Source organism: Dreissena polymorpha, chromosome 6 (genome assembly GCF_020536995.1).
Source record: "Dreissena polymorpha isolate Duluth1 chromosome 6, UMN_Dpol_1.0, whole genome shotgun sequence".
In the NCBI taxonomy this organism is placed as follows: Eukaryota; Metazoa; Mollusca; class Bivalvia; order Myida; family Dreissenidae; genus Dreissena; species Dreissena polymorpha.
Genome location: NC_068360.1, coordinates 103,800,494 through 103,826,614, shown reverse-complemented (window position 1 = coordinate 103,826,614; position 26,121 = coordinate 103,800,494). Strand labels below are relative to the sequence as shown.

The 26,121-nt window shown below is 33.0% G+C and overlaps 1 long non-coding RNA gene across 1 annotated transcript in view; it reads right to left on the bottom strand.

Annotated features, from left to right (window-relative positions):
• LOC127836362 (uncharacterized) overlaps positions 1-26,121 on the bottom strand; it is a 501,905-nt gene that overhangs the window by 302,661 nt on the left and 173,123 nt on the right. The gene's annotated exons all lie outside the window — the stretch shown is intronic.

The following is a 26,121-nucleotide window of genomic DNA, read 5'->3' as shown; positions in this document are numbered from 1 at the left end:
ATTGGTCGTCAATAGTGAGCGATAGACAATGCCCTATCCATGGTCTTAACTGCAGCTTATACTGGCCGTATAAGATGCTCCCGCGACAAAGTCACAGTTTACAGCCGCGTGCTTCTGCGTTGACGTCGATCTTGGAATATAATTATTGAAGTGCATAACGCATGTGAACCTTTGAGGTCGAGAAACGCATTGTTCATCAAACGATAATTGGCCGTCATCTTATGTCCTGACTTTGAATTAAAATGCGAGGCATATAGTTTCAAAAATGAACTGTATAAGTGACAAAAATTCGTCGCTTGGCAATACTTGTGCTGCCCTAGGAGCGTATCATCGATACATACTCTTATTTTAACCCTTTCCCCAATAAGAAGCAAAGTGAAAATTTTGCAACCAGAATAAAACCAGAACAGCCTGCGAGTAACTCGCAGTCTTTTCAGGTTTTATGCTGTTTGCTGCTCATCAATAAGTAAGGGTTGGAAATGAAGCCTTTTAAACTTGAATTTAGTACAAAAGGTATTTAATTAAATGTAACTATCTAAGGGACTACAAATGCGTCAAAATACGTATCTAAGTGGGAAAGGGTTAAAACATTCAATTATAATTAAAATTGATACAATATATACATGTCAATAAAATAGTTTGGATCCTTTTTTTTTAAACATTCAGAAGTGTTTATGTAAAGGTTTTGATTATATATATAATAAATAAACAAACGTAAATGATAATATATATTTTTAATATTCCTAGTTTATGTGCAAATAAGAATATATAATAAATTCAGTCGTAACTAGAGTATTTATAAGACAAGTTACTGGGCATCGGAGTTCTTTTGATGATTGGCTCAGTGTCCCACCTAAACCCACCGCTTATTGTATCATGTGTTTTAAGGTTGTCATCTCAGCTGTCGCAGTGGTTTGTGTTATGATTGTGTATCTTTGCAGTGAATTTGCAGTGCCAATAATTGTATATGTAGCTTTATTAGTTATTGCCTAACGTAATAGGCACATTCCAATCAACTCGTTTTTTTTTGCAATTTGGCACCTGCAATGAACGCCGGTGCTCGTTCCAATATTTTTATCTGCCCTGCTTGTGGTGGATGTATTACAGCGAAACCAATAATATTTGTCAAAAATTAATTGTATTGGATTATCGTGGATCACCTCGACCACGAATTCAAATGTTCTATGAAAGTTTCATATCCGAAAAATGTGCATCTTATGACTCGAACTTCAGGGGAGCAACACGTATTGTCATGTCGGTAAATGTGTTTCCTCCCTTTATGAATATTTTGAAAATTTGAATAATATGCTATTCTAGGTAAAACCGAGTTAATATATATTTTGCCCCAAGATCATTGAATATACCCGATTTTAATAATCTACATTTTCTTATGCCAATAAAAATAAATCAAACAAAAGTAATTTTTCCTATTGTATTTGTATTTAATATAAATCATTCTCATCGTATTTTTATGCCCGGCCAAGGTACAGGACTCCATTGCGATCACATTTAGCTGTAGAGCTCCATCTCATCTGCCTCTAGCTTTTGAAGCTTCGCCTTCTTCGTAAGACGCCAGAAGAAATAAGGGGGATATTTATAATTGTGCAGTGTGGATATTTGTTTAAAGACCGCTGACCTAGGCAGAAAATCTATACTTTTAAGTTTCGAACTGAAAATAAAATGTGAAATATATGTTTTCTTTTCCTGTATTCTTACAAGTAAAATACTTTACTTGCTGGTATTAATAAAGTAATTCAGCCATTCATGTTATGAGAAACATGTACACTGTATTCAAATGTATACATACGTTTTTTAAAGAAAATGTATACATTTGCACGAGAAAATTCATTACTTGCTATAAGAAGATAAATTAAAAAGGTTTAATTTAAGAAATATTAATTTGTAGATAAAGTTGGCTTCATTTATAAAATATAAAAAACATATGTTAAAAAGACGAATGCAATATATTGCAATATATTGTTGAATTGTGTAGGCTTTTATTCCTGCATTCGTAGTATTTTGTTTGCAAATGAATTGAGATTCATATAAACAGTAATTGATAACATCTCATATAAACACAATTCAAATTGTGGGCCATTATTTGCTTTCATAGAATTGGGTCGTTTACTGTATGTACATTTTCGGCTAAACATATAAAACAAATACATATACCGTTATAAAAACATACTGTTGTATGTATACAAAATAAATATTTTACCACACTCATGTTTTTCATTTGTTGCGTGTTTGTAACTTATTTGGTGTTATTTGTTGCCTCAATTTCGCGTCGTCAGATTCAAGGACTCCAGACGAATAGATTTAACTATTATTTTGATAGAAGACATTATAATAATATTGTTAATTGTTATTCTCATACATGGGTCGATCGTGTATGAGGAAATGTTGTGGAAAAGGTAAATCTTAATTATTAAACATATAGGAGCATAAAGCAGTTAATGAGTTGAAGCAGTTTTACTAATGTGACTGTTTATTGAAAACCATAATAAAATTTCGGTCGTATCCAGAAAATGATACTGTAACATGCAGAATCGGTGCCTGGGTATCAGAGCGTTCGTGGAAATCGCAATATATTATGGCTTAATAATGCAACTGATTATTATTCAATACATTCCGCGTATCGCTTACAAAGCACGCAATTACGCCAAGATTTTGAAATGCAATACCATTGAATACCCAAAGGTTTGCCCATTGAAAGCATTCTGAATTATGCACTGAACAGTTCCAATTAATATTGCATTAAGTTCTCATGAATAGTCCAATCATTAGCAAATGGGAATTGGTAACTAACTGAAGATATTGATCACTGAATCCATAAATAATCCGTAATGCCATAATAAACGGTACGTTTGAAGTTACTCTTATTGTTTCATTAAACTGATGAAGTAAGAACGCGTTATGTATGCTACTAGGGTTCATCATTTGAATGTTTTAGAAAAATCTTTGTGAAGAATAAAATGAATTGAAATTAAATCATACAATTCCAAACATGCAAATAAATTCGGGAACGTAATACTTTCATATGCAAGGTAATTGAAAAAAAATCATTTGTAGACAAATGGACATTGTCCAAATCTAATTTAATTGCAATCTGAGTGCAAATCAAATGGTTCATCTAGACCACACGACTAATGCCTCAGTCACAAATAATCCGGTCGCCGGTCGATGTGTCCGATCTCCAGGCATCGGGAAGACTGGATACGTCGGAGCCGTCCGCCGTCCGATGAGTGACAACGTTTAAAACCTCAGTCACAAATAGACACCGATCACCGTCAAATCAGCGGCCGACGTTTTTTCCGCTCATCGTGCTGGCGCCGGCCGATGATCGCACGCACATCGGGTCATTTTGTAGCATCGGGCGGCGTCCGGATTAAGTTTTTATATCACAGTTTGTTTTACCCGACATCGGGCCCGGGATTGAATCGAGTTGAGATCGAAAAAAGATCGGACGATCAACTAACGGTTATCGCCCGGCGTGCGCCCGACATCGGATTCATTGTACGTGTATCATAACGAGCATCGTCCGGCGTCAGTCGGGCATCGTGCTGAGGCCCTCAAGCAATCAGACGGTCGCCGGCCAATTTTTATGCCTCTGGGAAATACCTTTACTTTTGCCGATACACGTTCAATGAATCAGATGTCGGGCGATCGCCGGGCGATACCCGTGCGTTGATCGTCCGATTTTGTTTCGATCTCAACTCGACTCCTTCCCGGGCCCGACGTCGGGTAAAATTTTAAGTGAGACTTAAAATTAATCCGGACGCCGCCCGATGCTATAAATTGGCCCGGTGTCTATTTGTGACTGAGGTATTAACATGATGCGTTAACTAAAACACACGTTGAAAAACTAAAACACGCAAATACTAAACAAACAAACCAAAATATGAAATATATTACCTAGTACATGTATAATGGAATTTACAGTTTAAATCACCTTCTTAATTCACCAAACACCTTTGCATTAATAAGGATATTACGGATTCCGATCGATGCAGTTTTGAGTTTGAAGTGCGAACGCAGCAATTCAAACTTGGATATGAGCTTTAAGATCTAAACATCTCGGTTTTAGATCTAAGTATGTGTATATTTCATGAACAAGGGAAACGACAGTTTTGCAAGGAAATCAAGAGCGGCCGGTATATTGAAAATCTACAAAAATGAATGAAATATAATTCATTTGAGATTTGTTCATGATGAATCGATAGATTCGAGAGAGGAATTTTCATCTTGAATGGCTACCACTTAATCTTAGAGTGGGTATTGTTTGCTTAAATTATGTCAGGTGTTTGTTAAAGGGATGTATTTCTATGGTATACCTATCTCCGCCTTCTGTCAATCATTCACATTGAGCTTTATCTTCAATATACACCGTTAGGCGAATAAAATCAAGTATTCCATGATAGTGATTTGCTGACGTTTTACCCCCGTTTACGAAAAACATTATTATCTGGGTATGATTAGTTTTGTTAATAAAAGTGCTAATTTCGAGCGTAACTATACGCTAGGAGCGAGTTTTTAACGGAAAAAAGTGTGTAGGATTTTCCGCACCTAACCCTTGTAAACTGAAATTATTATTTTGTGTTTGATTGCGCCCTAATTATTTATTTTTCCTGCACCTGATGTTTTCACCAAAGAGCTCTGTTTCTATTTACTTTTGTAAAGGTTTAAAGACAGAGACGTTAATCTTACACTATGGATAACAACTGCATCACGAAGCTGCCTGGTCGTTCCTTATCCCTTTACCACTTAGATACGTATTTGACGCATAAGTAGTCCGTTTCAAAGTTAAATTTATTTAAAGACCTTCCCAACTAGAGTATAGTAGAGGCTTCATTTTCAACCCTAAGGTAGTTATGAGCATCAGACAGCATAAAACCTGAACGGACTGTGAGTTACTCGCAGGTTGCGTGGTTTTATGCTGTTTGCACATAGCTATTATCACGTTGCTTTAGAGTCGGGAAGGGTTGAGCTAAAGTACAGTGTTGTTTTTCTTCTAGTTTGTCATAATCAGTTGTTAACACATATTTTGAAGGTATATTTCCTTAATCGGCCACTGCTGCTTTCAATGAAATATAATAATGGTTTCAATGTATCAAAATAGGCAATTGTGTTGAGGCATAATCCTATTTCCCAAAAAAACAACACGCGCACGTACACGACAAAGTAAACATGTTATTGAGTATTAAACATTGCTGTGAGATAAGTAAATAGGCTGAAGATGATTTCTGAGGTGATCGGCTAAATGTCAAAACATGTATTCTCTGCCCTTCGTTTTTGATACATGAGTGACAGTTGAAACTTCATATTGACACAGCACGTGTGTAGCTTTAAACAATCACTGAAACATTCAATTTTAAAACACTGGAATGGCATTTGATTGTATTTATTGGCAATATACTCAGTTCTGAATGTTGTTGGCAGCAATATTTCATAATATTGGTGTAATATTGGTATATAAGTGTTTCCACTAACATCGCGAAAAGTATGGCAAAAAGGTCGGGTTAACATGTTTTGGCATTAAATTGTTTTAACGATTCTCAATTTGATATGAAAATTCAATGACATGGAGACATCTTTTAAATCCCTTTTTACTTCCTTTAAGAAAGTCTAGTAAATTTTGTATTATTTTGTCGAATATGAGCTAATGCAGCAAAAAAAAGAGTCGCGTTCTGAGAAAACGGGGCTGAAAGCATGTGCGTAAAGTGTCCTAAATTATCCTTTGCAGTCCGCACTGGCTAATCAGGGACGACACTTTCCGCCTTAACTGGATTTTCGTGTAGAAAAGACTTCCTTTTAACTAAAAATACCATTAAAGCGGAAAGTGTCGTCCCTGATAAGCCTGTGCGGACTGCACATGCATTAAGCCTTTTTTCAGAACGCGTCACAAATGATGGCAAATCTGAAACTACTTTCAATTAGCTTAACAAACATGATGAAACATATAGCACAACTTTGTAAGCTATTCCAAGAGCTTAGGGCTTGCACAAAAAGTTAGGGTCGGTTGGTTTTGTCGAAACAAACAACTTTTATTTAACGCCTAATGATTCACGTTCCACGCGCCCGTCAGTATTTCAAAATAGGAATCAAACACAGATTTATTTCGCTCGCTAGCTCTACTTATTGAAACGAACAACTAATCAATGTGTTGTTGAATTATCGACATTAAGGGACACATCAAGATAACTTGTAATACAATATTTATGAAGAAGTCAATGTATAAATGAAGTCACTGAACCGGTTACCACCCGGGAACAGTCGTTTTGTGATCAGGGAGACACTTAATGAATGCAATGGTTAATAGTTTTAAAACAACATTCACTTTAATACAGAATTTAATCGTTTTTAACATCACACACTTATAATTGGAGGTAAATGTAATTGTAATGTAAACAAATAATGTTTGCTTGAAACAGACTGCGATTATGACACTAATACTAAATGTTATTAGGGATTTATTTTGACTGAATTGAATATATAGAACAATAATGTTTCCGCTGTTAAATTAAAAAAACAACATAATTTTCAAGGCAATCATAATTAACTAGCCAATACAATATGTAATAAGGTAACCCATCGAAGTCACTTGTTATGTTTTAAACACACTTTTCAATTGCACAAGGAATACCAGGAAATGTAGCGTGGTGCCCGGCTTGTTTTAAGATAGTTTGCCATGCACAAACCACAATAATTTTGGACGCTATGGTTTATTTAGATTGAGGCATTTAGCAACAACAAAAAAATGCGTTTAATAGCAAATCACAACGTATGACGTATGATTAAACTAAGTATACGTTAAATGATATATAACGCACCATATTTTCAAAGGAGTTAAATCGTTATTTCCACAAGAGTAGTGTTTTACGAACTACTCAGTCATATCAAAAGACTGCGGCTGTGGCCAAAAGACTCATTCCTTCACCATTGAAGATCTGAACATTCATCAATAGTCTTGCTTAAACACATTGGGATATTAAGGTTCAGAGAGCGGATCAGGGTTGAACAGTTTTGATGATGAAAAGAGGGTAGCAAATCCGCGTATGGTTGTATTCCTGGTGGGGACTATTTTATAAACAAGGTGTTTAATAGTGGATTAAATGACATATATATTGTTAATGGTTTTGATCCATAAAGAGCTCGACATGATAGCTCAATATTAAAGGGCCCACATTATTTGAGTCCAAAAGAATGTAGATGTAAGTGATGGAGACCTGATTCATTGTATTTATGTAACTGAAATATATGGTGGACATATTTTTTTACATCATAAAACCCGAGTTTTCTAACGAAACATTTGGATTATAGAAGGTCTTTTACAGCCAATTAATCATTTTTTTACCTTGAAATTCTACAGATGATTGACGACCTTTTTTATGACTTACTCTTAAATGTGTTATCTAAGAAGTGTTGTGATGGCTCTATATAATTCATATAATAACTGTAACACTATCAGATTCTCGTGAATGCTGACCTTTTAACCATTCTTTAGCGGTCAATATCAAAACTGCCGTTCTTAATCGCATCGACAAGCACATTTTGTTACCTCAGTAGTAAGACGAACGTAAGATTTTAGTAAGCATTACCTAATACGTAGTTAATAAAACTTCGTTCGTATACCTTAGAACTTTATTAGTTGATCTTAAATCTTAGGATTGTATAACTTAGTTATATAACTTTATAGCTAGAACTTATTCTCAAAACTTAATTCATTACAATTTAGATAGAAATATAATAAATGTAATTCTGTAATTCAACACACAACTTTATTCGAGTGAGAATTAAAAACATGTACTGAAACAGTATACATATATCTCTTATATTTAAGAAAAAAAAATAGAATCGACTAAAACGGGTCGATTATATACCCCAGAGCAATACTCAAATAATTGCTATAATATGAAGGTTTTTTGTAATTTAAAATACAATAATATGTGTGGTATTAAAGGTAAAGACCAATGTATTGTGTTAAAAGAAATGTTTCTGTGAGGGATACCTCCTTTTTAACATGAGCCAAGAAGGTAAAAACATGCATACCTTATGGTATAATGAAACATACTTTGTGTATTGAAGAATTGATAGAGAATATCAGGTTACTCTATATGTGAACTTGACTGTATCCGTCGAGCCATAGAAAGGTTAACACGGTGAGGCTAACACGGTCATAATTCAAGAACACATCGACATTTAATGTTTATTCTATAATTTATCCAATTTTAGCAAATACAGGTTATAAGAAACGAGCTTTATCATACCATAGCATGGATATTTGGAACAGTATACCGATTGGAATAAGAATGGCATGCTCTATCTCTGCTTTTAAAAGGCAATATAAAGCACATTTATTTTCTAATCAATAATATGTCATATGTTGTGGGTTTTTGTTTCTAATCAATGACATTTCATGTGTGTCTGTCTAAAAGGCAAAATGTGTGTATTGGTGTAAGAAAATATTGTTTAAATGTTTTACTTGTTAAAAACCTATTTGTGTATGTTAGTTTAAGAAGGCCGCATTGTAAAAAAGTATTGATTCATCTGCATAATATGTATAATGTGTCATTGTCTTAATGTGTAACCTTCTGTAAATAAAGCTTTTATTATTATTATTATTATTATTATTATTATTATTATTATTATTATTATTATTATTATAATATTATTATTATTATTATTATTATTATTATTATTATTATTATTATTATTATTATTATTATTTTATTATTATTATTATTATTATTATTATTATTATTATTATTATTATTATTATTATTATCAATAATATTTCATGTGTGTCTATCTATGTGTGTTATGTATGGGAGTAAAAAAATATTGTTTGAAATTTTTACTTATAGACTTATTTGTGTATGTTAGTTTAAGAAGGCCACATTGTAAAAAAGTATTGATTCATTTGCATAATATGTATAATGTGTCATTGTCTTTATGTGTAACCTTTTGTAAATAAAGCTTTTATTATTATTATTATTATTATTATTGTTATTATCCTTTCACATTATATAAAATAGTTATTTTGGTTAGCAATACAAGCTATTCTAAAATCAAATCAGTCACATAATTTATGGCGTTTTATTGCATAAACATCACACCTTATTTTTAAGCTATACAATCGTACATCAAACAACTGAGTTCGAACGGTTGCTTTCTACTTCTAACTCAAAACACATATATGGGCTTCCGCACGATTTAGGCGTATTTTGCATTAAATAATTGGTCCTATAATGTGAGTGTTTCTTATCTATATGTACCGGTGTGTATACTGTTTGACGCAATAGCGTAAATGTTTTAAGGCTTTATCGCTCAAACAATGACGTCAATTGTCAAACGAAGAGATTATTTTAGTGCCTTTACGAGAAACATTTATAGAAAAAATTGTACTAAACTGGACCATTGATCGACTAACTCCCACTAGCATGATCACTTGCAATAGCTTGAACATATCCAACTACTCCCACTAGCATGATCACTTGCAATAGCTTGAACATATCCAACTTTGTAGTTATAGACAATTATCGTGAGTGTTTAGTTGACAGTTCCACGATATGAACTTATTTAAGTATAAGAGGAAACGGATAATGTTATGTTATTCTTACTTTAGTCCTTATTGATTATCAACGCAAGTCGCAATAGTCATGTAAATTAAGAAAATGACCAGGGAAAATTCACAACGGGGAATAACTGCAGCTATATTAATCAGAACAGACACTTCAATCTAACACTCCCAACTATCTATGAAAACAAGTCTGAATTGTGTATCTTTCAATTAAATCGGGGAATAATATATCCAAGGATGCAACCTAAATTCATAATTAAATCTTCCATATTAAAAGTTAAAGTAGTAATTATTGGGCAAAAAAAACAGCAACAAAAACATTAACATTAGAACAGACAAACGGACGAACAAACAAGCTAATATACTGCCCCCGACAAGCTCTTGTTGCGCGGAGTTTGTTCGTTAATATATCAAATATTGGATCTGACTTCCTGTACCAAATCTAAATGACACAGCATATGGTTTATAATAGAAATTATGTTCGTGTACAATAAAATGTGCAATAATGAAACGTAATCTAAAAGTAAACATACTTTAATAAAGGAAGAAGCTCAAAATTACTTAAAGTTGGTCACGAAACTGTAAGTAAAATAAGAAAGTTTATTTTTGTATCAATTTCAGCATAAATTCACGCCATTTTTCGCAATTTATTTTATATAGTATTAAAATGTGCATTTATATATACATGTATACATATATATATATATATATACATGTCTTAAGAATATCTTTATATATAATTTAATTCTATAAACGTGAATGTATTAAATGACATTTACTGACACCTTTGACTTTTGTAGTTTCACCAATAAGTAAACTGTTTCATTTTAGTTCTGCCGTTTATAAACGGAATCGCTTGACCTTTGTTTAATTCAGCAGTGTAGCATTACAAAAAAAAATGGTGTGTCCCCTTTGTACTGATCTAGGTCGAATATCCCCGTAGTTGACATTGATTATCGGAAATATTTCAGATAAATTGTAAAACTGTAGATGATTAAATTAGCACTCGTCTTATTCACAATTAAAAGCCACGTGCAGTCTAAGAGTTCACGGTCGACAGATCTTTCATATATAATTCTCTACAGCGGACTACAATATAAACATATTAACATTAAATGTCTTATTCACATACAGATTTGACTTGCGTAATAAGGTAAAATTGGATTCACAACTATGACTTATAAAAATAATAATACTAATAATACTTATGATACTAACACTAATACTAATAACACTTATAATACTAATACTAAAACTAACAATAATAATAATAATCAAAATAATAATAATAAATAAAATAAAAATAAAAAATAAAAAATAAGAAGAAGAAGAAGAAGAAGAAAAAAAAGAAGAATAGGAAGAAGAAGAAGAAGAATAGGAAGAAGAAGAAGAAAAAGAAGAATCATAATCATTATCATTCAATTGTATAATTAAAGGATTAAAGGTATATTTATTTATTTATTTTGTGTCGACATTTAATCAATGCCATACGAATACATAGCTTCTACATACAAAAATGAAGGTCTTCACGATAGAAAATATAATTATGTCTTTGTATGCATTTTATCGATGAATGTGAATACAAGGACGCGATATCAGCTACTAGTTTAACTAACATTAATGAGTTCGAATTCCAAATACATGGGAATAGTTCTTGGACTTGTTCAATACTTGTTGGCCTTGTAGGATATCGTTAAAGTGATAAGTTAATGGAAATAATGCAATTCGTTAATACAAAAGAATAATAACACTCTATAAACATTAAATGGAGATATAGCATTTTTACTATTTAAAATTAAACTAAAACCCACGCATAGCCTTTAAAATACGAAAATAGGGGAAACGGTAGTGTTTTAATGTATTGGAATTGAAATATGCAATAGTTTAATATTCACCATTGCATGATAAAATAAAGCAATTTCAAATATCAGTTAATTTTTTTCTTATCTCAAAACTTAGAAACCTTTCATATTTTATCACTCAATCAGGAGCATTGTTATGTACTAATATGTGCTTGTTATCTAAACATTATCCGGATATATAAGTGAAAATGCGATTGTTATTTCAAACTAAACACTGAATAAAAAGCTCCACTCATTTGTTTGTCAAAATTGTTAATTGAGTCAGAAATCACTTATCTGTCATTTAGCTTTCCCAGAGTTAAATTCAACTAGCGCTAATTGCTAAATCTAGAGTCTTATTTATTTAAACCTAAATAACTAGTCTCTTTTGGGTATAGGCTTATGATGCCATAAAGATAAGCCAATACTATTACCCATTGGTGATATTGAGTATGGTCCTTTAATTTAAATGCTTGTTCTATTAACTCTTCCAGTGCTGGAACCGAATTTTGAAGGCCTTTGCAAACAGTTTGGATCCAGATGAGACGCCACACAACGTGGCGTCTCATCAGGATCCAAACTGTTTGCAATTCCGATAGTATTCTTTGAAAAAAAAATCAAAGAAAATGCTTATTTTAGAAATTCAGCAGACGACATTTTTGCAGACGACAAATTTCCCAGCATGCAAAGGTTAATATTTATGTAAATCGATAGTCAATATCCTTAAGACCGGCGCGTTGATCAAAAGTTGAAACAATTTTTAAATAAGTGTGTGCCTCCGTCTTGTTTCCACTTGATAATTCAATATAAATGTATTATTGGAGTAAGTATTAACAACGAATAACCTGTAGTCACCTCACGATTAATGATTGGCTCATGCCGCCACTTGCGATTACCATACCCCTGAAAATGTTTTAACAATCCACATATATGGACATATATAATCTGTTTAAAACTGGGTACATATACTTTAAACTACTTCATCTAGAGAAAACATTGCAATTAAAAATTGACTCTACACAAATGAGCAATTTGTCTGCGGATCCGTAACATACTTGAACTTTTCCAAGTCTTGTAAAAAAGTGTGAGATAACCGTTGTGGCAACATAAATGAGTAATAAGAGGTTTTAAATAGCCTAACACATTTAACTGTTAAAACTTGTGCAAAAAATAAATACAGAAAAGCTCTTGAAATTCATTTTACAAGGCGGTACGTTGGGCGTACTTATTTCATGCGCCAGTCGATGGGCCTAATAAAATACACGACTAATTACCTGAACAGAATATGCAAACAGCTCTGTTTGCTGGCAACAAAGTATCTTACATATTATGCAAATTGCCACTAACGGAAACAATTAATGCATGTTTGAACCTTTCAGAATCCTCCACATTGTTATCTCGTGAAGGCATGACATAGGAAAGTCAATTTCATAGTTTCTATGCACGACTATGAACGTATATTCATTAGTTTGCACCTGTTTAAATCAATTGTGTCGTGTTCTGAGAAAACAGGGCTAAATGCATGTGCTTAAAGTTTCGTGCCATATTAGCCAGTGCAGTTCGCAAAGGCTAATCAGGTACGACACTTTCCGCCTTAACTGGATATTTGCTAAGAAAAGACTTCATTTAAACGAAACATGTCATAAACGTGGAAAGTGTCGTCCCTGATTAGCCTATGTGGACTGCACAGGTAAATCTGGGACGACACTTTACGCACATGCATTATGCCCAGTTTTCTCAGAACACGACTAAATTATTTGCAACCCACTTTCAGTGTTCTGTCTATTTACTACAAGATTTTACGTCTCATAACTTATTCTCCGCTTCTTGTTTCTCCGGCTATTCGTCTGTACCTCACAGTGTTTATAATCACGATTCGTTTATGCGTTTTCTTCCGGTTACATTTGATAATACTTTGCATTATACTGGCACATTAGTACATGTTAATACAAAACGTATTCCAAAAATTCAAAACAATAAAGTTTATTCCTTCGAATAAATACGATGTTATGACATTTAGTGCATGTAAAAGAAACCATGAAGTAAGTAAAATAAGTTTGTATGCCCCCGGATCGAAAGATCGGGGATATATTGATTTTGACCTGCACATTTTTAGACGTAAAAGGTCAAGGTCATCCGTCAAGGTCAAAGGTCAAACAAAAATTCAAAGCGGCGCATTAGGGGGCATTGTGTTTCTGACAAGCACATCTCTTGGTTCTTATATTGAATACCATTCAAACATAAAATATACATAAATTTACAATATAACTTGGCGACAATTTATGGGATTATCGTTTCCTTTGTTATTTCAGCTGAGCTGAAAAAGGATTAAGTCGAATATATTCGCACCATAAAAGTCTAATGAGCGTTAAATCGCATGCCATACATCATATTTGTGTTATTATCTTCATTAAGACTTTAACAAATGATGTATATGAATATTCATTTAATTGATATTAAGTGGTTATACGGTAGACATTGTTTGTGTTATGTACTAGACACAAACAGTTGAAGTTGAAAGTTTACAATATTATTATTTTACTTCTTAGTAACAATCTATATATTACTTTATTTGGTTACATTTGACCATGTTGGGGCAATTTGAAACTTTCAGAGGGAAACAAAATAGTGTTACAGCGCGTAATTTTCGTACCGGATACAATACATACATGTGTCGTTGGATAAGTTCTATAATCTAGCGTTGTCGCATTAGTCATATCGTCATTTATTTACTACGCCATTCCGTTATTTAACACGTTTCATTGATAATCTATTAAAAAGAAGTGTTCAATGTTTATTCAATCGTAGAACAAATCACACAAGTTGTAGAGTGTCCATTTGCATACAGATACTTTTTGTTGAAGTTCTAAATCGGGCAATAAATATATATTGTAATCATATTCATTGCAACGTTGTATACATGTATGTCTGATTACATTTCACAAGCCTGTGTGAAAAGTATTATCATAAAATTAAGAAGTTCATCATACATACATATGCTTGTTTTTCTTGCACACTATAATGCCATTACAGAACATTGTTTTTCTAAGTTATAAGATCCAACTTCTAAAAACAACTTCAAAGTGTTGCTCTGTACTTCTATCGCAACACGGCATATATGGGCTTCGAAAGGATTAAATATTAAATATTTGGTCGTTTAATATGTATCTGTCTTTGAGTTCCCGCGTTAACAATCAACTGGCGAAATAATATACGTGTTACAAGGCTATGATAATTTAATAATGACGTCAATTGTCCAGTGAAAGAAAAAATCAGTGCGTTTTCAATAAATATTTTTAGAAACATTGTACTTAGCTGTATCATGGATCTAATGACTCTCGTTATCAATTTGGATAGCTTTAACATGCTCCATACATTAATGAAGACATTATAGATCATAGATAATAGAGTAGGTGTTATTCAGATATGTTTATGCTGCTTTGTTTCTACATATGCCACGGTCATGTGTCAAATACCAACGCATGCAGCTATGGTAATATTAATAAAGCCAGATACTGATCATAGTGAAAGAGTATGGAGGTTAAAAAAAACCGAAGTTGACAATGGAATTATAATGCAATATATCTACAAAAAACGTATATCTACATTTAATGTTCGACGTCATTCTTTTTGTATTTTTAGTTTAAGAAATGGTTGGCTAAGGAAAATGTAAATCGGAGAATAACACCGAAAAATGATGTACCGGTAGTTGAATTCATAAGTAAGGGCACCTCACAGCGGGAATAACCTTAAATGATTGACTTATTATTCAACCTATCTGGTGAGATCGAATAATCTCTTAATTAAAAGCGCAGTTTTATCGGCGAACCTCCAAACCCTGCTATAAAGACAGACGCACGGACGGAAAATAAGTTGAAGCTTTAAAAACTGCCCCGGAAAGTTCCTGCTGCGCAAATATAACAGCTTGTTTAAGTTAACATATTAAATATTGTAACTAACGACCTGTGCCAAACCTTAATGATCACAAGTATGGTTTATGGTAGTTAATGCTTCTTACATGCCCTTGTAAAAGTTATTGTGCAATCATTAAACGAAACTTGAAGGTAAACACTTGTAAATAAAGTAAGCAGCTCATATTTACTAACAATTGGTCACGGAACAAGAACTGAAATTAGTATGTACATGCTTGTTTATTTCAGCATAATTACATACCATTTTCCGCATTCGCAATTTCAAATGCCAACGCATAAGACTAGTTGTTATTAAATAAGTTTAAACAATATTAAATGTAAAATGACTTCAATCACTTGTTGGCCTTAGTACGACATTGTTACATTTAGATTTTTACAAGTCGATTATCGGAAGAGAGGATGAAATTTCACTTTCAAACATTAACAATACGTGTTAATACATGCCCTTCAAAAATAAGCGCATTCTATCTGTATTGTTGCAATTTTGTTTGCTAACTATATCTTTCATTAAAGTATAGTGTTTGTATTTCGTTTGATGCACACTTAAATTTATAATTAATCTCTACACCCATATGGCTAAAACATGTATTGTTCTTAATTAAACTGTGTGATATATTAATGCAGCAACATTCAATGACCCATTATAATGACCCCTATGTTGTTACTAAGCCTTAACATTAGGTGGCTGTGTGTCGTATTATTTTGCGATAGGTTCAAATTTTATGTTTGTGCAAATATAATATGTATATCAATGAATTGCGTACATTAATAGTAAACGTAATAATCATGAATTGTGTTCTGAGAAATATAACATCGGCAAGCAATATCACTAAACCGAAGTAATTATTTGAAACCAAAACATAATGGCGTGAACGTTTTGCGTTTTTTTTAAATAACGTTTTACGTTGATGCTTATATTAATACACATTGAACAAAGTAATTATTAGTATGTTTGTGTTACTTTAACATTTTCCGGATATAACTTTAAATGGAAAGCAATCGGATTGTAATCGAAAAGTATACAATTAATAATAAACTCTACTCTTTTGTTTGCCAAAGTCGTGAACCGGGTCAGACATCACGTCATACTTCCATAAACCCATTCCGCCAAGTTAAATCAATATTGAAACAATAGCTATTAATTGAAAGCCTAAATAAGTAATCGTTATTGAGTAGAGGCTGATGCCATTAAGATAAGGCCATACTTATACCCATGGTATCAATTAATATTTATGTAAATCGAAATGCAATCTTCGGAAGACCTGTGCGTTGAATATAAGCTGAAACAATTATGTATTAATGATATACCATCGACTGGTGATATACCCCACCAATTTTATGTAAAACTAAAGCGGTGGTATGCATGCGCGATAAGGATCTTCATCCTGCTTTGTCCCCACGACATAAAATGTCACATTTTCACGAGATTGAAACTTATTTTTCTCAATTTCTCTTGTATATACGGAAAAGGGATATAGTATCTTTTATTTACATCAAATCCTGTTCATTGTACATTAAACCAGCATTACAGGTTGTTGTGTTCGTTATCGGTTCAAACGACATCGGCACAAAGACCCCGGTAATTGGGCAATGTTTTACACGTGTTGTGCATGACGTAAATTACATTAGCTGAGGTTTCTTTAATCTTATTTGCTGTTTTCCACATGTTACATTTAAGGGACTTGTGATATCGTCGAAGACATATAAACTTACTTATCTTCATTTTTACTTTCGGTTACCATCTTGGAAGTATAGTTGACTCAATAAATAATACAACTCCAAACAGAGGTGGCGCTAGAGATAACCGAACGTGATATGAAGCTCCGTGTTTTCATCAATAATAACGAAAAGAGGGCAATACAAGTAATTTACGCAAATATAATTAGTTAACGCGTCTGTCAGGATTGTACAAAATATCGTCATACTATCATAATGTACGATTATTTTGGAAACACACACAATAGGGTTTTGAAAATTCTAATAAGATACACCGCTTCATATTACGTTTAGCGAATTATGCTGATGAATGTACGCTGTTTAAAAATTGTGCATTATGGATGAACTAACAGATTCGAGTCAAATATCAATTATAAATAACGTTAATATCAAGTTGCATCTGCAGGAAGTTATTGTATCGTCAAAACAAGGCCGGTCATTTTAGGCATGTGGCCAATTGCAATTTTATTAGACACAAGACAAAAACACGACACACACTGGGGTAACCGCATAAACATGGCCAATGCAAAGCAACGCATAGCCTGAGGTTAAGAGCCGGTTTAAGGGCGGCGAAATATTACACTTTGCCAAAAGAAAAAAAAAACCTTCAAAAGCTAAACACTAATTAACCTAATTGCATGACAATTTCAATCAAACTACAATAAAAGAGAATACGCTTAATTTGATTAAACTATTCAACTACTCAATGGTTGTATGTTCACCAGAGCAACATAACTGTAACTTTCTAAGGCACAATGAAATGAAACAAAAACAACGTCGCATGTTTTTAATAAAATAATAAGTTAACTCCAGAAATAAGATCATGAGGGAAAATGGTCAAACCACCCGCTGTCTTTTCCTTATTGCTCTCACGACAACAAAAGCCACCATATATACTATTCACCCTCAATATAATATATAAATCAAAATCATTCGTAGGCACTTATCAGGATTCTCTTTGCACGTACCATTATAATTAATATCGAATTAATAAAACTGTTTCCTCTAAACCACTTTTACCTTTTCCGGGTTTTCCATTAGGCATTTTTTGTGTGCGAAAAAAAACTAAAAGTAGACCGACTTTAATCGCGATTTACAGACCGATCCCGACCCTGCCATACAATATGATTACATCGTTAGAAGCTTTGGAGGCTCCTTTTTCCAACGGTACCATTATAATTCATATCGGACGAATAATAAAGCATTTATAATCATTTTTACCTTTTCCGGGTTTTACCTAAAAGATTTCCGGGTTTTATACCTTCCCATACCAAATGTTGGCTAAATTCTAGCATCATTTTTTTCTCATGTTATCCATACAAATTCGAGCATTGCCGGATGGTTACGTTGCATATGGAAATGGCTGTCATTAAAATTCAGAAGTGTTTGTCGGATTACACATTTACTTATGCTCATTTGAGAATAAAACAAAACGTTTACAGTTGTGTGTAATTAATCTAACGAGTCTTTGTTAAAACGCTTAACGTGATGGAAAAATGTTTTGACAATATTACGCATGAAATGCACAATTTCCACGAGGATAACACCGTTGCCATCATCAGTTTTCTATTTTATCTGATTAGAATGGTACATGTGTAGGTATAACAATAAATGCGTTAATAATTTATATAAACATTAAGTTTAACGGACAAGTGTAGTTCAGCAACGGACAAGTTAAATTTCCTAAATTGTTGTCCGTGGACAAGTATAGTTTTCGCCACCCCTGTCAAGTCTAGATTAGAATCATCTGAAACCTTTTTTTATTCTGGAAAATTTACTATTAAAAGTCAAATTGGTGTAACGTGTTTTAATGTTTTTTTTTATACATGTATATCTGTTATTATCAAAATCTTGATAATTGCAGAGACTTTCATTATCTCTCAATATTCTCATTTGGTATTTTAATTTGTGCTAGTGCTTAGCATGTACACTTCTTTTTATCAGATTATTATTAATTAAGTCATGTTCATGTACTCATTTGTTAATGTCAGTTAAAGTGCCAGACATATACTAATCTTATATCAGACTGTAATTTATGAAGTAATATACTCGTTTGGTAATTTCATTTTAAATTATGACTAGCACTTCAAATGAAATTACTAAACGAGTAATGATAAACTCTTGTTAAAATGTTATTGACATTGAGATTGTTCTTTGTCAGTCTGACAGGTCAATTTTTGAAACTGTTTTAATGATCTCATGTGCTAAGAGTTAACACTGTAATTGTACTGTTTTATTGTGTACTCTTAGCACAGTATTACTTATAAATGTTCAGATATTTGCTCATAAAATGCTTCAGTATTATTGTTTTAATTATTGTGATGTTTATCAGACTTTATCTTTCTTAAGGTTACTTACTCCTTTGGTAATATTATTTGAATTGCTAGTCACATACTCTTGGTAAAATGGGATCGTGTTAAGTAGAGGTTAATTATATTGAATGTTATTGTTTGACAGGTGATAAAGATGTTTACAGTTTGCACTGTTTCTCCTTATTGGCAATAACTACTTGTAGACTAGTCATTTAACTTCCAATAATGACAATAACATTTCAAAATATATAACTAAACCAATAATTTGTTTAGTTATATATTTTGAAATGTCATTGTCATTATTGGAAATTACAACTTATTAAAATGTTAAAATTTCCATTGTTTGTTTCATTCAGATTTTCATTAATACTGTAAAGAATACATGTTATGTACTGCACAGAAATTATACATTAAGCTAGGGCCCGGGCCATTCCCCCTTCCCTTTTTTCTGTTTTGAATCTCTTAAAAATACAGGTGTCTTAAATCTCAGGAGAAGCGATTTCTTTGTTTCAAATAAGCTAAATTGCAGGTGCTTCCAGGGGCCTCTGGCCCCCTGGACCCCTGTCCAGGGTGTGCCCTGAACCCACCGTTTGCCTTATCGGCACCCAGAATTTAATTTTAAGGATTTCAAATTTGGGACAATTGACACCCCTGTGAGTTGATGTAACCTGAGGACTTAACAATTCACATTAATATCCTCTATTTTAACTGAGGAAAATCATGTAAAATACGTGCCCAAAATTGCTCAGAAGCCACGATTTGGCACCTTTATTTCAAAAAATTTCCGGGGGGGGGGGGGGCATGCCCCCGGACCCCCGAGCAGGTTGGCCTCCTCAAATAACTCAAAAGCCTGCTACAACGAATCCTAATGAAAACCCTGCTGGTTTATATCTGATACGCTTATATAAATGTATCATTTAAAAAATCATTTACAACAATTAACACATATTCAAGTCGAAATTTTAGTTTGGCTCACGGCGGCACTAGTGATTCATAAACACTTTAAATGTCGATGCACATATATGAAAACTGAGAACAATTAATTTCATCAGCATTACAAGATAAGTATTGATGCAAAGCATCAAAGGTCGTCGGGTAAATTTCAGTGTAAAAGGCACTCATTGAAGTTACATGGAACGATGTTTTTTTCTACTGTAAATATTAATGTGTTAATAATATATTAATAATATATATGCAAAGCATCAAAGGGCGTCGGGAATTTCAGTGTAAAAGGCACTCATTGAAGTTACATGGAACGATGTTTTTTCTACTGTAAATATTAATATATTGACCGATTATTTTAAACAAAATAGAAAAAGATACTGGTATAACCATTATCTATGATTTTGTGTTGTAACCCACAAACAACCATTGTTTATGATGTTGTGTTATAACTCCCAAATAACCATTATCTATAATTTTGTGTTGTAACCCCTAAATATTTCATAGTTCATTTTATTTACATTGGTTTCCTTTTTTTACTGGTATCCGTGTGCAGTTTTCATTAATGGAACAGAACTGTGTAGGTTTTAAAAAATCTGCTTCATCTTGTAAGCGTAATTTCATATTTTTCTCAACTTCAAGAGGAGATAATTCTGAACATATTCTTACGTTGCTCATTTACGATGGGAGTTGAGTACTCATTGATATAAAAACACTGTAAAGGTTTGAAAAAAATTGAATGAAAACTGTAAAATGTATAAAGAAGCTGCATTTCACAATACTTTGAAATTCAGTGAAAGATCATAATAGATTTATTGCTCCGATATTCGTCATTTTCAATAGGGTTCGAGAAATACTGATATAAAAACACTTAACAAGTTTGGAAAGAATCAGACGTAAGTTGTGAAATCTTTTAAAGAAGTGGAAATTGTTTATTTAGTCAAATTTAATAGAAAAAAATCTGGACTTATTGTCCCGATGTTTCTCATTTTGATTGATGTAAAAATGCTCATTGATATGAAGACACTGTAAGTTTGGAAAGAATCTGATGAAAAATGTTGACATAATCACCTAACCAAGCAGTTTATTTTATTTAAAAATTCAAAGACACATAATTCTGGACTAATGGTCCGATATTGCTCATATAGAATTTGGGTTGGGTCCTCATTGATAAAAACAAAACATGTGAAAGTTTGGGAACAATCGGATGAAAATTTTGGACTTCAAAAAAGGATTTCAAAATTTCTCAATTTCTCAGGAAGATAACTATAAACGTAATGGTCGGATAGTGCTAAAGGCCCATACCACCTGGATAGTAATACGTGTCGCGCTTCCCGCTCTATATGTGGTTTTTAAAAACAACTCCGAGGAGTGCTTGACTCTAGGGAAACGGGTTGCTGGGACACAGCTCCTCCTTGATAAGCGGCTGCTTCCTTTATCGCAACTCATTGTTACAATCAGTAATACGTGTTGCGCTTCGCGCTCTATATGTGGTAGAGATAGGTCTATGATAGACAACCACAAAAATACATGGATAATAGATGTGTTGTTTGCATTTATTTGGTAATATAAAATCACGTGTATTTTTATAAGATATTTAAGTGATGTAAGAAATTTTCATTAACATTGTCACCACGTTGCATCCATTAATTTTAATAAAAACCTCCAATTGTAGTAAAATGGATTTCAAAATGTCTACATAAAATAAAGCTTTATTATATTAATTAACCTGACTGAAAAAAATGTCAGCCGCCAAACTGTTCCGTTCGTGCCGGAACCCGGGATTGAAGCGGGGGCCTTTAGATGACTGTTGCGTAAACAACTTCAGTCTAACGCTCTCCCAACTGAGCTATTCCGGCTGACATTCACTTATGTACTGCTATTTGGTGAAGTTGTGTATAGCGATCTTTATTGGCGTCGCCCTGAAAAATTGTCAGCCGCCGAACTGTTCCGTTCGTGCCGGAACCCGGGATTGAACCGGGGGCCTTTAGACGACTGTTGCGTAAACAACTTCAATCTCCCAGCAGAGCTATTCCGGCTGACATTCACTTATGTACTGCTATTTGGTGAAGTTGTGTATAGCGATCGTTATTATATGTCTATTAATAAACTAATACATTGTACGTTTTCGTACCACTACGCCTTCCAATAAACTTGCTTGCGCGACAGGTCGTCAAATGTCGTACTACATTGATTCTCGACTAAATAAGCAAATTAGAAAAAACACAAAATAAATATATTTTGATTATGTTTTGTTTTTATACAAAACATCATTTGTTTTTATACAAAACCAGAAAGTTTCGCGTATTTGCCCAGTCCCTGTGATCTTTCCCCTGTGATCAGTTGTGGATCAGTTATTAATTAAAACAATTAGCTTTGTATTATTGGCAATAAATGTTTTAATAAATGTAATAGGCACAAATGCAGTACTTATTTACACTAATTTACATAAAAATCACCACTATCCAAGATATTCTTAAAACAAAAATATATACATGGATCCGTAAAAAACTTCTCCTCCCATAAGCGAAAAAAAATGCATTACATACTAGTTGCCGCCCTCCAGGGCGACGCTAATGATAATATTGCACGCAAAATTGACTGCAGACACATCAGCAATGGTCTTTTATTGCGGAACATTGTTTACCGTGGTAGCAACAAACGTGGGAACTTAGAGATTACAATGAACATTTATCATTGAAATGTTTAAACTAGAACATGAAACAATACATATATGCTCTTGATATAAGTTGTATTCGGCCTAAATCTCATACGTCTGGCTTAGCTGATGCATGTTTGAATGTATTGACCTAATAAATGACATAATTAATAACCTCACCAGATTATACAAACAGCTCCGTTTGCTCGCACGAACGTGTCTTCCAAATCATCCCAAATGGCACAAGAGCATAATTAATGAACGTTTGATTTTTTAGAATCCTTTATATTGTTTTCTCTTTATTGCTTGACATATCACAGTCAATTTAATAGTTTCTATGGACCAATATGAACGTAGCTTTATTATTTCGCGTATGCTTCTCTAATTTCTTTATGACCATCGTTCAGTATTGTTTCTATTTACTACCGGATTTTACATCTTATAACTACTCATTCTATGATTTCTTTTTTCCCTGCTATTCTTCTGTGCCTCACACTGTGCATTTGCATTGTTTCTCTATGACTTTTCTTGTCCTCTATGACTTTTCTTCCCGTGCTTTTGATAATGCTTAACTTTACATATAAGAACATTAACGCATGTCAACACAACACGTATTATAGGAATGCAAAATTAATAGTCCTTTCTGAGAACATATAAGATAAAATGACATTTCATAATCAATAAGTGTCAAGTGCATTATATATGTATTAAGAGTTAACGAAGACGTAAACTAATTTCATGTAAACATCTAATAACTGATGGATAAATTATATACCTTAATCAGACCAATCGTTAAAATTTATAGTTTTAGTTGCTTCTGTCTCCTCTTATAGTTCCATTAATATGTTTGCAAAAAGCATTATTTAAAAATGGTTCATTGCATTCCATCCTCGGTGTACATTAACAATCATATTATTTTATCATCGTTCAACTGAAATTTGACTTTCATCAAACCATCGCCTAATCTTCGTAATACGGTATTGCAAACGCACATCAATATACAATAATTGTTATGAGCTATTGAATTACAAAGCAACCTATTTGCAGAATGTCGAAACATGTCTAAATCGGACAGCTTTTACGTTCAGTTGTTATCATTCATAATTTATATGTTACGTTAAGTTTTTTCTGTTTCCAATCTCATCACAACGGCAACATCTCAGTATTTCTGATTTGCATAGTTTGTAAAGAATGGTTCGATAGTACTGTAAACTGTTTCACTAGTGTTGGTAAGGCACATATTGTATTCACTTATATTAATGAAAAGAGCAAGTTTTATATATTGCCATCGTTAATAGAAATGTCTAACATTTAGGTTCTAGGTTTAGAGACATATATTTTACTGGACAATTATACATTAGTAATGTAAGCGTCTCTGATGTCAAAATAAACGTATGATTGTCGAAACACTCGATGGTTGTAATCATTAAGTGACATGTTCTCAATACCGTTTCTTTTAAAATGTTAAGGCATATGGCTGAATTGCGTCATTGTCTCTATGAAAAGACTATTTAGAACTTTATTAAAAAAGGTATCGTCGAATGCGGACAGGTACTGTTTTAATTTAACATCATTGATAATAATTCCCGCATTTGTTTGGTCGATTAAGGAGCATGGATGGAAATATAAGAGCCCTCATTTGCATAAATAAAAATAGATAAAATAATACCCAATTACTTAATTAATGGTATGCTGTCATTTTTCTCATTCTTTTAAACACGTGTTACGACTTAATCGAGTACGAATATAGAATACTATTCAAGCGAATAATTTATGCATACAGATCAGGTGAAGCTATGCATTATTGTTACATAACGACTGTCTTAACCTTGCAGATGTACAAAAGTGCCCATGTAGACACATACTGATATCCGTAGAGTCGGGAAGGATAATAAAGAGTAGTCTTTTGTTCATGTATTAAATAACATTGTTGAATGAGCCTAAAGGAAATTATTATGTTTAAATTTTACACACAACTTATTGTAAAGTTTGCGTGTTCAATTCATTGTATGGTCACTGCACATGTGACACGCATTCTGTTGTATGTCTTGACAATAAATATTTGAAGAATAGCATTCGATTATTACCCACCTCGATTATGTGTCAATTTTAGTAATTCGTTTCTTTTTCTAACAATCGTTAACGTGTCTTTAATTGTTTATTTAAAAATATTCGTGATTATTTGCATTGAGATTTATGTGGATAATTTAATTTGTCGTTAGATCTTTGATTTACTAGGACGCAAGTTATGTCTCAGACTTGCCCTTCAATTGAACAGGGGAAACGCATATAACATTTAGACAAAGAATACTTATAGACTAACTCTGGCATTGCCTAAGGTTTGGAAAATACCCCTCATCTGAGGGCAAACAAAAGGTGACCCATTACAAATCCTTTCACAATGACATACGATAGCAATTTTAATTATTGGAATAAAATCACAATAGGTACAAACGCTATGTCGGCTTTGTTTTTCCCTATGATTTGAATATTTTCCAAAAGTGTTTAGATTTAGATTACAACTTAACCCATTTATGCCTAGCGACTAGAAAAAGGCATGATGCGGCGTCTCATCTGGGTCTGCGCTGTTTGCTTAAAGGAATTTCTGTTTCTGTTACAAATATTCTAAATATAGAAATAAATATACTAGACATCCCTGATTTTGGAAATAAATTGACCCAATTTAGAAGGATTGGAGAGTCCACTAGGCATAAATGGGTTAAAGCGTAAATGTTGATACTAGACAACGCTCTGAATGATTGTTACAGCCCATGCCCAGCATAAATATTCTTAACCCTTTGCATGCTGGGAAATGTGTCGTCTGCTAAAATGTTGTCTGCTGAAATTCTAAAATTAGCATTTTTTTGATTTTTTTTTCAAAGAATATCAAACAGTTTGAATCCTGATTAGACGCCAGGTTTTGTGGCGTCTCATCTGGATCCAAACTGTTTGCAAAGGCCTTTAAAATTCGGGTCCAGCACTGAAAGAGTTAATGTATGCTAAAATGACATCAGTTTTTTTGTATGAAAATGAAATTTATTGCACTGAGCACTATTTCGTTGGTTAGCAATAAATATGATGTATCTTTTGTTCGATAGCGTAACGCGAATTTATTGAACAAATATACTTTACGGTAAGT